The following is a 17,069-nucleotide window of genomic DNA, read 5'->3' as shown; positions in this document are numbered from 1 at the left end:
TTTTTGCGTTTCCTCATTATTGGCTTTTGTATTCTCCTGGATTTCTTTCAATGATTTTTGTGTTTCCCTTGCAAGGGCTTCTAACTTTTGATCCATTTCTCCTGAATTTCTTTAAGTATGTCATTTATGTGTTCCTATACCAGCATCATGACCAGTGATTTTAAATCCAAATCTTGTTTTACTGGTGTGATGGGGTATCCAGGACATGCTGGTAAAGGAGAATTGGGTTCAGATGTTGCCATATTGCCTTGATTTCTGTTAGTGATGTTCCTGTGTTTGCCTTTTGCCATCTAGTTCTCACTGGCATTAGTTGGTCTTGTCAATGCTGGACTCACCAGTGCAAGCTGCCCCTTCCCAGGTGGCCTCTGGTGCACAGCTTACCTCCTGCACTGCCTAGAGTCAGGGTGCTGTTGCCCAGGCTGTTCAGATCCTGAAGTAGACACCTGAAGGCTCCTGCTAGGGCCTGCTGGATTCACTGGAGCACACAGACTTCTCCCCGCTGGCCGCTCAGAAACCCCTCTTACCTCTTGCAGGACCTGGAGATGTGATGTTGCCGCCCAGGCTAATCTGGATCTGGAAGTGGACATCTGAGGGCTCCCGCCAGAGGCCTCAGGACTGGAACCTAAGCTCCTTGCCACAGGAGAGAGCTGTGCTGTGAGCCCCCAGACTGCCTCTGGGTGCACACCAGGTCTCCCGCACTTCCTGGAGATCGAGTGCTGTGGCCCAGGCTGTTCAGATCCCAAAGCAGGCACCTGAAGGCTCCTGCTGGGGCCCGCTGGAGCACACCGACTTCTCCAAGCTGGCTGCCAGGAAGCCCCTTGCTTTCTTTTTTTTAATTGATTATTTTTTTTATTTGCATTTCAAATTCTGACCCCCACTCCCTGATCTTTCCTTCACAAAGCTCCTATTTCATCTGCCCTTCCCCTTTTCCTTTAAGAGGGAACACCACTACCCATCCACTGATCTGCTCCTACTTAACCCTTCCAGCATCTTTCTTCACTAGGTTAACAACCCTCCACAATGCCAAGTACCACCCTTGCATAGATACCAGATAAGCAATCCTCTGTTGCATATGTAGGTGGAGACATGGAGTAACCAATGCCTACTCTTTGATTGGTGGTTTAGTCCCTGTGAACTCTGAAGGGTCTGGCTAGTCGATATTGTTGTCCTTCCTACAACAATTTCCTTCAACTCCTGCAGTCTTTACCTATCCCTTCCACTGGGATCCCCGGACTCCATTCAATGTCTGTGAGTGTCTGTATCTGTCTTAGTCAGGTGCTGGCAAAGCATCTTTCAGATAGGAACGATTATGGGTCATAGTTGTGACTGTGGGATGGTCCCCGTCTCCCTCATTTGATGCCCTGTCTTCCTATAGGAAGTGGACTCTTTAAGTTTCCTCTTCCTCCTGTAAGGCATTTCATATAAGGTCCCTCCCTTTGAGTCCTGAGTGTCTCTCATCTCCCAGGTCTCTGGGGCATTTTTAAGGGTATGCCAACCTCCTATCTCCAGAGTTTGCCTGTTTCCCTTCTTTTGCTGGCCCTCAGGGCTTCAGTCCTTTTCCCTAACCCAATACTGGATCATGTTCCCCACTTCCCCCAATTCCCCCACCGCTTTCACTGCTTTCACTTTCCCTCTTAGGTCCCTCCCTCTCTCCCCACCTGTGATTTCTTTGTTCTCCATCCCAAGAGGGACTGAGGTACCCTCACTTGGGCACTTTCTTTTGTTGGCCTTTTAAAGTACTGTGGTTAGACATCATTTAATTTGTGGATTATGTCCTGGGTATTCAAAGTTTCTAGGCTAGTATCCACTTATCAGTGAGTGCATACCATGATTGATCTTTTGAGACTGGGTTACCTCACTTAGTATGATGTTCTCCAGCTCCATCCATTTGTCTAAGAATTTCATGAATTCATTGTTTCTAATGGCTGAATAGTACTCCATTGTGTAAATATACCACATTTTTTGTATCCATTCCTCCGTTGAAGGACACCTAGGTATGATGTCCAAAAAGAATGGAGGAGTGGCCCCTGGTTCTGGAAAGACTCATTGCAAGAGTATAGGGGAATTCCAGAACAGGGAAGTGGGAAGGGGTGGATGGAAGAATAGGGGGATGGAAGAGGGCTTATGGGACTTGTGGGGAGTGGGGACCCAGAAAAGGGGAAATCATTTGAAATGTAAATAAAAAATATATCAATAAAAAACAAAGTTCTCAAAAAAAAATCCATTAGCTTATTTAATGCTTTATCAATGTCATTACCTAACTCTCACTCAGTGATCTGAATGCAAATGAAAAATATGCAAGATAGGTTAATTATGCAAATTTTGACCAGGAATCTTGTCTGGAAAAGTATGGTTCTAACTCTCTAGGGAGGTAGTTTCTTCTCCCATATTATTTTCTCTGGTCACACACTTAGTATGATCAGATCTCTGTGTGTCAGATCAGCCCCAGATAGCAAGATTCTTTCACTTTATTGCATATCAGCGAGGGCTCTTCCATTGAGTTTAGATTCAAAGGAAATGCAGCAACATAGTAAAAGGAGCAGAACCTGTCCCATAAAATATATAAGAACCAGAAATTCAGTCACAGAGATCCAACGTAATCTTAGATCCTATATCAGACTGCTAATTCCAAGAGTCAGTCAGTCAGTTTGTCTGTCTGTCTCTGTCTCTCTGTGTATGTGTGCTTTATATGTGCCATAATACATGTGTGTGTGTGTATATATATATATACATATATATAACATTATACTCTTGATTATAACAAAAAATTAAGACCTAATAAAATTTAAGAATTTTTTGTAAAAAAAAAAAAGTTCTGTGGTTAATATCTACTTGTTAGAGAGTACATACAATACATGTTCTTTTGGGCCTGAGTTACCACACTCAGGATGATATTTTCAAGTTCCATCCATTTGCCTGCAAAACTCAGGATGTCCTTGTTCTTAATAGCTGAGTGTAAATGAACCACATTTTCTCTATCCATTAATCTGTTGTGGGACATCTGGGTTGTTTCCAGCTTCTGGCTATAACATATACGGCCACTAAGAACATAGTGGAACATGTGCCTCTGTGCCATGGTGGAACATCTTTTGGTTATATTCCCAAGAGTGGTATAGCTGGGTCTTCAGGTAGATCTATTTCCAATTTTCTGAGGAACCTCCAGATTGATTTACAGAGTCCTTGTACCAGTTTGCAATCCTACCAGCAATGGAAGAGTGTTCCACTTTCTCCACATTCTCTCCCACATGTGCTGTCACCTGAGGTTTTGAACTTATCCACTCTGATTTATGTGAGGTAGAATCTTAGGGTCCTTTTAATTTGCATTTCTCTGATCATTAAGGACACTGAACATTTCTTTAGGTGCTTCTCAGCCATTTGAAATTCCTCACATGTGAAATCTCAGTTTAGTTCTATACCCCATTTTTTGATTGAGTTGTTTGCTTTTTTGGTGATTAGCTTCTTGAGTTCTTTATAAATTCTGGATATTGGCCCTCTATCAGATATGGGGTTAGCAAATATTTGCCCCATCTGTAGGTTACTATTCGGTTATATTGACAGCTTACAGAAGCTTTCCAGTTTCATGGGGTCCTATTTATCAATTCTTGATCTTAGAGCTGAGCCATTGGAGTTCTGCTTAGGAAATTTGCCCCTGTTCCAGTGAGTTCAACGCTCTTTCCCACTTTCTCTTCTAATAGATTCGAGTGTCTGGTTTAATGTTGAGGTCCTTGATCCACTTGGAGTTGAGCTTTGTGCAAGGAGACAAATATGGTTTTGTTGTTGTTGTTGTTGTTGCTGTTGTTTTGCATTTTTCTACACCCAGACAGCCAGTTAGACTGGCACCATTTATTGTAGATGCTTTCTTTTTTCCATTGCATATTTTTGACTTTTTTGTCAAATGTCAAGTGTCCATAAGAGTGGTTTAATTTCTTGGTTATCAATTCTATTCCATTGATCAACGTGTCTGAATCTGTACTGATACCATGCAGTTTTTATCATTGTTGCTCCATAGTAAGGCTTGAAGTCAGGGATGCTGAATTCCCCAGCCGTTCTTTTATTGTTTGGCCTTCCTTCTTGTTAAGTTTCTTATGACTATATTGTGTGTATTCTGAGCTTTTGGGCTAACATCAACTTATCAGTTACCTCACTCAGCATGGTATTTTCTAGTTACATTCATTTTCCTACAAAGTCATGAAGTTGTTGCTTTTAACACCAGAGTAATTTTTAACACCTGAGTCCATTGTGTAAATTTACCATAGTCTCTATATCCATTCCTATGTTGAGGGACATCACAGATGTTTCCAGCTCCTGGATACTATGAATAAGGCTTCTGTGAATATAGTGGAGCATGTGTCCTTGTGATATGGTGGAGCAGCTTTTGGGTATTTGCCCAAGAGTGGTATAGCTGGGAGTTCAGGGAGATCAATTTTCAATTTTCTGAGGAACTGCCAAATTGATTTTCAGACTGGTTGTACCAGCTAACAATCCAACTAGAAGTAGAGGAATGTTCCTCTTTCCTTGCATCCTCTCCAAACCTGCTGTTCCCTGAGCTTTTGATATTAGCCATTCTACTGTAAGGTGGAATCTCAGGATGTTTTTTTATTTGGATTTCCTTGATGTCTAAGAATGTTGAACACTTCTTTAGGTTCTTCTTAGCTATTTGAGATTCTTCAGTTAAGAATTATAGAAATCAGTCTGAAAGTTCCTCAGAAAATTGGAAAAAGATTAACCTGAAGACCTAGTTATACCACTCTTGGGGATATACCCAAAAGATTCCCCACCATGCCACAGGGACACATATTCTACTATGTTCATAGTGGCCTTATTTATGATAGCCAGTAGATGGAAGCAACTCAGATGTCCCACTACCGAAGAATGGACACAGAAAATGTGGCTTGTTTACACAATGAAATACTACTCAGCTATTAAGAACAAAAGCGAGGACATCCTGAGTTTTGCAGGCAAATGGGTGGGACTAGAAAATATCATCCAGAGTGAGGTAACTCAGATCCAAAAGAACAAGCATGATCTATTCTCACTAATAAGTGGATGTTAAAAAGTACAGAGTACCCAAGATACTGTCCTCATAACTCAAAATTCAACAAGCTGAAGTGTCCAAGTGAGGATGTCTCAGTCCCACTTGGGAGGGAGAACAAATCAATCATAAATGGTGAGGGAGGAAGAGGCCTGAGAGAGAAAGTGGGCAGGGAGTATTGTGTGTGGGGAGAGGGGAACATAATTCAGTACTGGATGAGGGAAAAGGACTGAAGCCCTGAGGACCAGCAGAAAGAATGGAAACAGGCAGCCTCAGGAGATAGGAGTTTGGGGGAGGCTCCAGAATACACCAGAGATTTTGGAGGTAAAAGGCTCCCAGGACTCAAAGGGAGGGACATTAGATGAAAAGACCAACAGTAGGGAGAGGGAACATATAGAGCCCACCTTCAGCAGGAAGACAGGTCATTACATGAGGGAGAGGGGTTCATCCCACAGTGAACCCCTCTGACCCATAATTGTTACTCTCTGAAAGAATTACAGGGATGGAAATGGAAAGAAGGTTGAGGAAACAGAAAACAGACCCAAAGTAAGATCCAGCTCAAGGGGAGGTCCCAAGACCTGACACTATTAGTGAGGCTATGGAATGCTCACAAAAAGGAACCAAGTATGACTGCACTCCAGAACACCCAACAAGCAGCTGAAAGAGTCAGATGCAAATATTTGCACCCAACCAATGGACAGAATTAGCTGATCCATGCTGTTCAATTAGGGAAGGTTGAAAGAAGCTGAGAAGGACAATCCTGTAGGAGGACAAGGTGTCTCATTTAATCAGGGTGCCTGGGATTTCTCAAACACTAGACCACCAAACAGGCAACATACAGCTGGTGCTGCTATGAGTCCTTAAACACAGATATAGTAGAGGACTCAGGGGCCTGTGTTCATTTACAGATGATACACACCTAACCTTCAAGATAATTCTCAAGTTAGCTCTGTACTCCATTTTTAAATTGGGTTATTTGGGGTTTTTTTTTTTTGTTTTTTGTTTGTTTGTTTGTTTGTTTGTTTTTGTTTTTTTTTTTTGGAGGGGGATAGCTTCTTGAGTTCTTTATGTATTTTGCATATTACCCCTATCAGATGTTGAGTTGGAGAAGATTCTTTTCCAATTTAATGTTGCTGTTTCTTTTTCTATTGACTCTGTCTTTTGCCTTACAGTATCTTTCAGTTACATGAAGCACCATTTATCATTTGTTGACCTTAGAGCCATTGGAGTTCTGTTTAGGATATTTCCCCCTGTGTCAAAGCTATCTCCCACTTTCTTTTCTATTCTATTCAGCTGATCTGGTTTTATGTTGATGTCCTTCCTCCACTTGGATTTGAGCATTGTGTTAAGGGATAAATATGTATCTATTTTCCTTTTACTACGTACAGACTGTGAATTGAACCAGCACCATTTATTGAAGATGCTTTCTTTTCTTCAAAGTTCTTCTTCAAAGATCTTCTAAGATCAAATGTCCATAAGTGTGTGTGCTTAATTCATTGTCTTCAATTCTATTTCTTTGATTGACCTGTCTGTCTCTGTATCAGTACCATGCAGTTTTACCATTAATAAATGATAAAACATTTAGTACAGCTTGAGGTCAGGAATAGTGATTCTACCAGAAGTTCATTTATTGTTAAGAATTGGTTTTGCTCTATTTGCAGTTTTTTATTCCATATGAAATTGAGAATTGCTCCTTTCATGTCTGTGAAAAACTGTGTTAGAATCTTGATAGAAATTGCATTGAACCTGTAGATTTCTTTTGGTAGGATGACTATATTTACTGTGTTAAACCTACCAATCCATGAACACGGGATATCTTTCCATCTTCTGAGGTCTTCTTTGATTTCTTTTTTTTTTTCTTCTTCTTTGATTTCTATTTCAGGGATTTGAAGTTTTGTCATATAGGTCTTTCACCTGCTTGGTAAAAGTTGTACCAAGATATTTTATATTATGTGTGGCTATTTTGAAGGGTGTTGGATCCCTACTTTGTTCTTGGTCTGCTAATCATTTGCATAAAAGAAGGCTACTGATTTGTTTGAGTTAATTTCATGGCTAGTCACTTTGCTAAAATTGCTTTTCAGCTTAGAAGTTCTCTTGTAGCTTTCTTGGAGCTCTTTTATTTATACTATCACATTATCTGCAAATAGTGATACATTGAATTCTTCTTTTCCAATATACATCTCCTCCCCACACTCCTACAATATACACATTCTTCAATTACCTCTTATTATATACTCATTGTTTAGGTTTTCTTTTTTTCCTTATACTCATGTTTATCTTTTCTTTCTATTCTTGGGAAAGAAGCCTGCCATGGACTGTGATAGTACTACCAGGGATCATATTAAAGAAAGCTGGTTCTTCCTGTCAAAGTAGCTATCAAATATTAACTCCTGGTCCTCTAGAGTGAGATTTTTCTATCTAATTTCCAACTTTTGTATTGAGATTTTGTCAGTCTTGATAAAACAGAGGACTTGTTACAATTGCTATGAGATCATATGAGCAACTATCTTTTTGTGTCCATGGAATACTATCTCTGTGAACTATCTATTACCTCTGGATTTTCTTAAACAATAAGGCCAACTAATGTTGTTCCTGTGTGTATGGATGTTGTAAGGCCTCAGAAGAATGAGATTCCCCCACTTTGGTATGTGTGTCTGTCTCTTTGTTTTAGTCTCTGTCTCTCTGTCTCTCTCTTTCTCTCTCTCACACATATACACACACAAACACACACACACACAAGCACACACACATGAGAGAGAGACAGAGACAGAGAGACTCAGAATGAGAGAGAGCAATAGAAAAGATTCTGTCCTCTACTTTCAAAAATAGCTATCCAATAGTCAATTATTCCTCAGTAAGGCATAGACTTGAGCAGTGTTTACCATCTATGCCAGAATATTGACTACATTGACTTTAGGCAGGTCTTTAGCTGCTAACCTTAGCTGGTATGAGATTTTGAATGTGTGGGTATATGAAACCCAGAAGTTTATGTTTCATACATTCCTTTTCGACACTTAAATCTGACATCCTTTTGTCATCCTCTCCTGTGATGTTCTCTGAACATTAGGTGAGGTTATGGCAAGCTTTGGGCCACCCATATATTACAATATTGATTCTATTTTCTGAAAAACAAATTCTCTGATCAACATTGATAGTAGCCCCAGTCTATAAATTTAAACGTAAATAATTTAGAAGGCAATATGACATTTTAATCATGAGCTTGACAGGATTGCAATGACAGGTATAAAAATACCTGCTGTAGAAAAGATATCATATCAATCAGAATTCCATTAGTTACACAAGACATGCCATTATTGAACCAGTGGGCACAGATTGTCTTTTAGATATGTCCTGTAGAATGTAGGATCTAACACTTGGTAATATGATTGATGACACCCCACATACAGACAGACACCTACCTACCTGGTAGCTTGAAAACTATTATTGTACAATCTGAATACCAGCCTGTGAGGAGGATATTTCCAGGCTGATTTGAGATCGAGTTCTCAATTTCTAACAGCCAAAATGCATGGCAATGGAAATTTTTAGCAACAGAGTCTTAATGCTTACTTAGAGTGGATAACCAAGGGCATTGGCAGTAATTTGTATTGTACAGAAGACTTTTGGAGATGCCCTTTATCAAAAACTCCTATGGAGATGGTACATTCCCCTCACTGTGAATGTCTCTGTACTACAACTCTTCTAGGAGTTCTATTAACATTTTTAAAAACAAAGAACAGATATTAAAAAACATGCTCACTTCTCTGTTTATTTCAATATTGATCAAGTGAGATAGGAAATGGCAACAAAGCAAATATGAAGTAATTAAAGATTGCATACAGAAAATATAGTCCACATTGATAATGAAATAAGTCAATTTTAAAATGAACAAAAGCCTATGACCTATGAGAGTGGGGATGTAAACAGAACCATTGCTGTGTTAATGGTGGATAAATTAGACCTAGAAAGACAAGTATCAAATAAAATATAGGTGTAGAATACAATAAAGTTGTGCTTGCAGAAGAAGACTAGAATGGTGATAACCAGAAACTATAAAGAGTAGCTCCAGGCAGGATATGGTATATAATGTGTGGTAACTACTTATAGTTAGCAACGAGTTCTAGTGCGCATCTCATAGTAATATTGCTATAGATAATTATAAATACTGTGTATTTCAACAAAGTAAAAGAAGTCTTTCAGTATTTTAAAAACAATTAATAAATATTTAGAATATGTTTATATTTAATATAATTTAGACATTCCACAATTTACACACTTATTAAAAATCACATGATGCTTCCTTAGCTATATGTATCTCTCTCTCTCTCTCTCTCTCTATATATATATATATAAATATATATATATATATATATATATATATAAATATATATATATATAGTTACATTTCATTGATAAAATGAATAACAACTTAAGAGAGCTTCATTTACCTTTGTGATCATTATGCTTATAAAATACAGAATCCATCTCTGGCTACTGAAAGTAAAACAGTTCATGAGCGATCAGAATTTATGATTCTATTGATACATACTGAAAGTGAATGTAAGTCAAAGGAAAATGATATACCTGACTGATATGCCTAATTGAAAGAAAGGGGAAACAAAGTAGCTTCTGTAAAGAGCAGTTCTAACAAGTGATGTAATTCATGCTCAATAAAATCTCAAGGGATCTTTAGATATCAGTAGAAGAGTTATTTGTTTTTATTATTATATTTTCTTTGAAACTAAAATATAAGTATACAGTTTTTACTTCTAACCCTTCCCATACAGCCCCTTCCTTTCTCTAAAATAAATGCCCTTTCTTGTAATTTTTGCTACATATATAAATTTGTGAAACATACACAAGTATGTTCATGCTTGCTCACACACACACACACACACACACACACACACAAAATGATTCTCTGTCTATATAATGATATTTCTGTACACTATCTCATGCCTTACTAGGTTGTATTTAGTAATCAATTGCAGTGTTCTTACCTGTGTAAAATTCAAGGTCTCTGAGTTATCTAGTCATTGATGTTTGGTTCCCAAACAGTGTCTTGTATAGGTTACTTCTCATGAAGTAAACCTTAAGTCAAATCAAACATTGGCTGGTTACTTCCATAAATTGTGTGTCACCCACCATTGTCTAAGCACATTTTTCAGGCAGGACAAATTGTCGATATTCTGTTTTGTGGCTGAGAAGATATTTAAGATTTTCTTTTGGTAGCCTGTAGAGTACCCTACCTTCCCAAAGAAACTAAAATATAGGAGTCAAGTTTCCATGTATGCAACAGTTCAACTGCTCTAATTTCAGTTAGTCGTGTGAGTGTTGTCTTCAAAAACAAGATCTCATTGTCAGTTTGTAAAGAGAAACTACTGTACTGGCAACAGCCTGGTTTGTTTGTAAATTTCCTTGGGACTCCTTTGACTAAGATCTAAATTGTATGAAGCACAATCCCAGTAATAAAAGTGTCATTTTATGACAAGAGCTGGGACTCTGTGTTTCCCATTATGTGGAGACTTCGTTAGGTTTTTCTACATAGTTTAGGAAGTTTTCACTGCAATGGACATCAGACTAGCCCTCGATTCTAGATGTCTCTCCCCACTTTCCCTCCTCCAGGCACACCTCTCATTCTCACCCCACTAGATCCTCCTAGTCTCAGTTCCCTCTGCCCTATCCATTTATATGATTTTACTCTCTCCTAGGAAGATTTATGTGTTCCACATTCCCCCCACCCCTATCCCTTCTGTTAATTCAAGCATCCATTATTCTGATCATTCAGCCTTTGGATAAAAAAATATGTCTGTCAGCAGTTAAACATACTTGCCAAAATTATTTAGTGGAAACAATATCAGGTATGACTTCTATTCTTCCCAATCTTTCAAAGAGAAACAGAAGTGGTTATGTTAATGCAGAAAGACAGTACAAGGAACATTTAAAGAGAGATTTTAATTAGCTGAAGAGTTAAGAAAATATTTTTTCTACATATTACCAACCTGAGATATTAATGATGGGCAATTGTGGGTTGAATTGCAGACCTCTCTGATGAAGCAGTAACATAAACATCTAGGGCACAAAGCCTTGGAGGTAACTCTTGAATGATGACCTACTTGAACACTGCATGAGAGCCTAAAGATTGGTGCCTCAGACAGAGCCAGCCAATCAGGAACTGCCATTTTGAAGACATGCTTACTTGGGCATGAGTGAAGGACATGAAGTGCTTTTTTCTTTATAGTTCTCACTTGCTCCCAGAGTCTGAGCCATGGGTTTCATATCTGGTCTCCAAGTCCCAAGACCCCAAGGGAAAGTGCAGTCAGGCAGCAGGGGATTCAAGATATAAAGCAGCAGATCATCTTTGCCAAGGTGAAGATGAAAGGATAAACATACGTGTGAATATGTTTTGAAACTCTAAACTAAAATGACAACCATACAGGAATGCAGAAGTAAAATGCAAAGGAACAGTGGTATGCAGAGATCTAATATATTACAGGATTTGAAGGAGAGACTCTGACTCAAAGACAATATAAAGTGCACAACGGCTCTAAAGAAAGTGGAAAAAAGGGGGCAAGGGCTCTTGTCTATTCCACAGACTCAAGGCAGACTTGCTGAGTGCAGTAGAGTTTTGTCTCATATATCATTAAGTATAGCTGACTGACAAAGAACATCTCTACAACAAATCATTTAACACCATGTTAGTGGTCATCAAGAATCAGTATCCATTGTGTCACCTGAAGAACTAGGAGCCCTGACAAGAGCCAATGGAATTCTCTCTGCATATTCCCTATATCATTCTTCATTCAAGTGACTCTTACTGCTATCTTCTATGAGCTTTATGCTCCTGAAAGAACTAGATCAGCAAGCACAAAAGGTAAAGTAGATTCTGTCCTGAGAGCAATGCTCACAGTTCCCTATACTTAATCTTTATATCAGGCTGCTGCACTCTATAATTATTCTGAGATTTACAAAACAAAAGACAAAAAACTACATCAGCAAATAACATATTCTCCAGCAAAGCTTGACCCTAGGTTTGTGGTTCATGAACATGATAGCAGTTTTCTTCTTAAAGGAGAAGATAGCATAAAAGCTCAGGAATTAATGTTGTAGGTATACACTTGGGTAAAGTTCCCTGTAAATATATGAATTAAGTTAGGATTAGGTTAAATATAATAAACACAGTTACATGAGCTAGAAATTGCAGTTATATATGTGAAAAACACATGTGATTTTCTACAATAACAATGAAACAGATAATATGCATATATAGAAACAAGTAGATATTTAAGTATTAGTATAAATTGTTTCAAAGCAATAAAGTAAAAATCAACACAGAAGAAAAACATATGAACAACAGCTCAATATATTTCAAAATCATAGATACTCACCTTAAAATAATAAGAAATGAATTATATATGAAGTAGCTCTTAGTTAAGTGAACAAAATTACCTATTGACATATCTAAAGTGAGATTAAGAATATCACTTAATAGCAGGGTGGTGGTGGTACACGCCTGTAATCCCAGAACTCTGGGAGGCAGAGGCAGGCGGATTTCTGAGTTCGAGGACAGCCTGGTCTACAGAGTGAATTCCAGGACAGCCAGGGCTATACAGAGAAACCCTATCTCGAAAAAAAACCAAATCCAAAAAACCAAAAACCAAAAACAAACAAACAAAAAACAGAATACCACTTAATATAGCTACTTTTCAAGAATTATTTAAAAGTGTATTTTGGACTGAAGATATATGTCTACTCATGAAGTAATTGATTAATCTGCAGGAATCACCAATTGCATTCTTCAGACTGAATAAAGCAGGCATAGTACCTGCACTTAATCCTAGCACATGGAAGATGGAAATGCAAGGATTAGAAGTGTGAGGAGACCTTAATTAAGCATCAGTTTTGAAGTTATTTGGGATATATGAAACACCCTGTCTTACACAAATATATGTATCAAAATCTAATGGTATTCATTTTTATTTTAAACAGTTCTTTACTACATTTTGCCAATCACTTCTTTTATATGAATGGTTAGACTTGACCCTTGAGATGTATACATTGTAATTGTGCTTCATGAGAGCTACATATGAACAATTAAAAGTTATTAATAAGAAATTCATTGAATAAAAGTTGAGGGACACAAAAAATAGGAAACACTTCACTTTTATTTTTATTAGTACAGGTGTTAAAAGTTAAAAAAAAAACACTGACATATTCCATGTCATTACCTTACTGTTCCCAGGATGAGGAACTATTTTCTTTTCAGAAGACAGTCAAGTTGAATGGTGTGAAAACAGAACAAAGCTATACCACATGTATTGGAAGTACAACTGTCAGAAGATAGTAATTTCTGGAATTCAGTAGTTTTTCCACTTTATTATTGCCTTAATTTTCTCTACCTTAAGCATCCAATTCCAAAAACTTCAGTTTTTTCACATACAAAATTATAGTCTTTGGAGCCCCAGAGATTTTCTGTTTTCACTGTTGATTTCATATCCTCTAGTAATCTACCACATGCTTATTTATAATCTCTAAGGCTTAATTATTAGACATACACAAATGTTTGGGTGAAGGAAGAGTTTGTGAGTGAATGTATAGCCTCACTTGACTCATTTTTCTGTAATTCAGGCATACACTTCATTATAGTTTTCCAAAAACCACATAGCTCATTATAAAGACATTTAGTTAAGATTCCCTAGTATATTTCCTATTTAAAATGTTTTTTAAATTTTTTTAGTTATTTTCTATATTCTTTGTTTACATTCTAAGATGCTTTTTTTTTCTTCTTTTTTCTTTTTTTTTATTCGATATAATTTTTTTGGACTCTCTCTCTGTCTCTCTGTCTCTCTGACTCTCTCTGTCTCTGTCTGTCTGTCTGTCTGTCTGTCTCTTGTCTGTCAATGACTGATATGTGTCCTTAAGCACTCCAGCTATTTCTAATGAGATAGGACTTCTGTAACTAGACTGGCTGACCTGTTAGTCACAGGGATGTTCTCCAGGACTGTGCCCTGGTTTAGTGCTAGTATTATAGATATTCCAATTCTGAATTTTTCATTGGGGAATCCAACTTCATATCCTTATGCTCAGATAGAAAGAACTTTATTCAAGCAGCCTCCCCCAGCTCTTTAAAACATTTACAGTTATTTTTATCCTAATGGGATTTTAACTCATCCACTTTCAACAGAACATTCACAATGCACAGAACATTATGTGCATTAATCTTACATATATCATAACAATCTAAGCTTCAAATGCTGATATACCATCTGCTTCTTCTAATATTTTAAATTACCCAGTACATCCACAACCAAAGGAGATATAAGATTTGTGACATAGGAGAACAATGGAATATATATGCTAGAAAAGCTCAAACAAATCAAGGATGATCAAAGTCAGAGAACAGCAAATACTTGTCACCTACTGTGAGACAGTATTCAGAAATGCTTTGGCTATTTTATTTTCTGGAATTTTCATTCAGTAGAATCATAAGCTAAAATATGAGCAGCCTGTGTCATATGGCAGGGCTTGGGGAAGCTTGGGGTCACCTAGTCCATACCAGAAGCCCATAGACTTGTCAACCCTTATCACCACCCTGGATTGTCAAAAATGTCACAAGTGAGCAGAAGCACAACAAAGCAATTATGCAGCATATTCCAGTTAAACAGCTTAGTGGCACAGTCAAAAGTCTCATTTTGCACTCCATTACCAAGAGGCTAACTGCGGCCTGCAGGGAACACTAATTAATGTAAACTCATTCTCCCAGTCACAACATTCTTTGGTGTTGTTTATTTCTCTGTAACAAAAGAAGAACAAAAAGGCCTTTTTCTTCCCGGCAGTGTGCTTTCATAATACCATGCAACATGATGTCAGATCAAATCATGCTAGGCCATCCATCAAATTATCTAAAATTTTAACTCCCTGCCATATTTTCTCAATTAAACACAAACAAAATTCAAATAATCACTTCAAAAATTCCAAAATCAAAAGAAAAGAAAACAAAATCCTAAAAGTGTAAAGCACTGGAAAATTAAATTTATAGTCACTTTATCTCTCTAGCTGCACAAATCTGCTATTAAGGTTAATGATACAGATCGAACATCTAGCTTTCAGGGTCTTCTGTTTTTGTGATACTAGATTTCAGCAAAGTTGGTGATTTATATAATAGTGTTCTGAGATGTATCATAGGAGACTAAAGAACTTATTAGAATATTTATAAAAATTCATCGACAGAAAGAGATGCAACAACATTTCCAATGCAGCAAAGAGAGTTCATGCCCTAGTACCAAAGACACATCGTAGGTCTCTACAGAGATTCTGAGTCTATTTGTTAGAAGGGGAAGTCTCTTCTTACACCTTTTGAGGATAGATAAGAATTGTTCCTAGCAAAACCTGTACCTAGGTTGTCTCATTCCCAGGCACAAAGAAGGGAAACATATGCAGAATAGTATATGACAGAACTTTGATATACACTCACGTCCCAGGTGATTAATATTTCATGGCATGCATATGTTAACCAACATGGAACTCAATGTTTTAGCAATTATATCTCTCAATGCTGTAAAAAGGCTGAAGTCTGTTAAAAATCTTGTAAGCTCACAGGGTCTATATGCTATACTTTATATCTTAATGTAGGTAAAATATATGTCAAATAGAGTATAAATAGCATTACACTCCTTTAATAGCTAGCACCTTGTCTTTCCCTATCCTTTTCCTCTCTATTATTCCTCAGTTTTCAGAGTGAGAGAGCAAAAATAGAATCTGCAACTTGAAATTGCAGGCATTGATGTTGAAATGTGTAAAGAACTGAATACAAGCTTTATATTCTGTTTTCTTGTCAGGCAATTCAAACTATGTCAGGGAGAAATGTTTACTAATGTGCTCTAAAGTGTATTACATTGTTCCTGTGTTCTTTTGGAAATGAGTGAGACTATTGAATGTCCTTCCAAGCCCTTCTTCCTAGATGTGTATCTGCTTGAGAGTACTCACCTGGAGTACCTCCTTCTTTCCATCACTTTATATCTCCATGTTGTAAATTTCTATTTCATGCATCTCCTGATAGCAAACAATTTAAGTAGCAAAGTTCTTTGATTGGAGGAATATAGACAGTAGCAGAGAAACAAAATGATAAGATGCCAAATAAACCTGGTCTTAGAAAGTACCAGAAAGACAACGCAGAAGTTTTATAGCTGTGGCCTATGTTTGCCTCTTACATAACAAAGAAGTAAACACTTGTTTGTTACCAGGTAACAAAGATGTAAACATTTATTTTTACCGGAGTGAGTTATGGAAGGAGTTGTGATACAAGGAGAGTGGTCTTTACATCTCTACCCAGCTTCTACTTTTTACTGCCTATTAGACTTTTGTCTTTTTACCCCTTTCTATATATTTTTCATTCACATGGTATGTGTGGCCTATAGTGTTATGCATATCTACCTTGGTTACAGATTTTTCAAATACCATACATAAATTCAATTTTTTTAGAAATCATTTTCATATTATCTACATTTGAGTTTTCAATTTTTTTCTTTTCTGTTTTTTGCATTGCTAAATATTACCTTATTTTCTATTTTATTAGATATTTGCTTTATTTACATTTCAAATGGTATCCCCTTTCCAATTTACCTCTCTGAAAACACCCTATCTCATTCCCTTCCCTCTGTGCACCCCCTCCCCCAATTTCTTGACTTGCAATCCACTATTATGGGGAATTGAGCCTTCACAGGAAACATGGCCTCTCCTCTCATTGATGTCTGAAACCGTCGTCTTCTGCTACATATGCATCTGGAGTCATAGGCCCCTCCATGTGTACTCTTTGATTGGTGGTTTAGTCCCTAGGGGTTCTGGGAGCACTGGTTGGTACATATTATTGTACCTCCTGCAGGGCTACAAACCTCTTCAGATCCTTGGGTCCTTTCTCTAGCTGCTCCATTGGGGATCCTATGCTCAGTCTATTGGTTGGCTGCAAGACATGGGTATTTTGATTAATCTTCCAATAAGGATCAAAGTATTCACACCTTGGTCTTCCTTCTTCTTGAGC

The sequence above is a fragment of the Apodemus sylvaticus genome, chromosome 5, assembly GCF_947179515.1.
Source record: "Apodemus sylvaticus chromosome 5, mApoSyl1.1, whole genome shotgun sequence".
In the NCBI taxonomy this organism is placed as follows: domain Eukaryota; kingdom Metazoa; phylum Chordata; class Mammalia; order Rodentia; family Muridae; genus Apodemus; species Apodemus sylvaticus.
The sequence above is the reverse complement of the archived record's forward strand: the minus strand, read 5'-3'. Positions refer to the sequence as shown.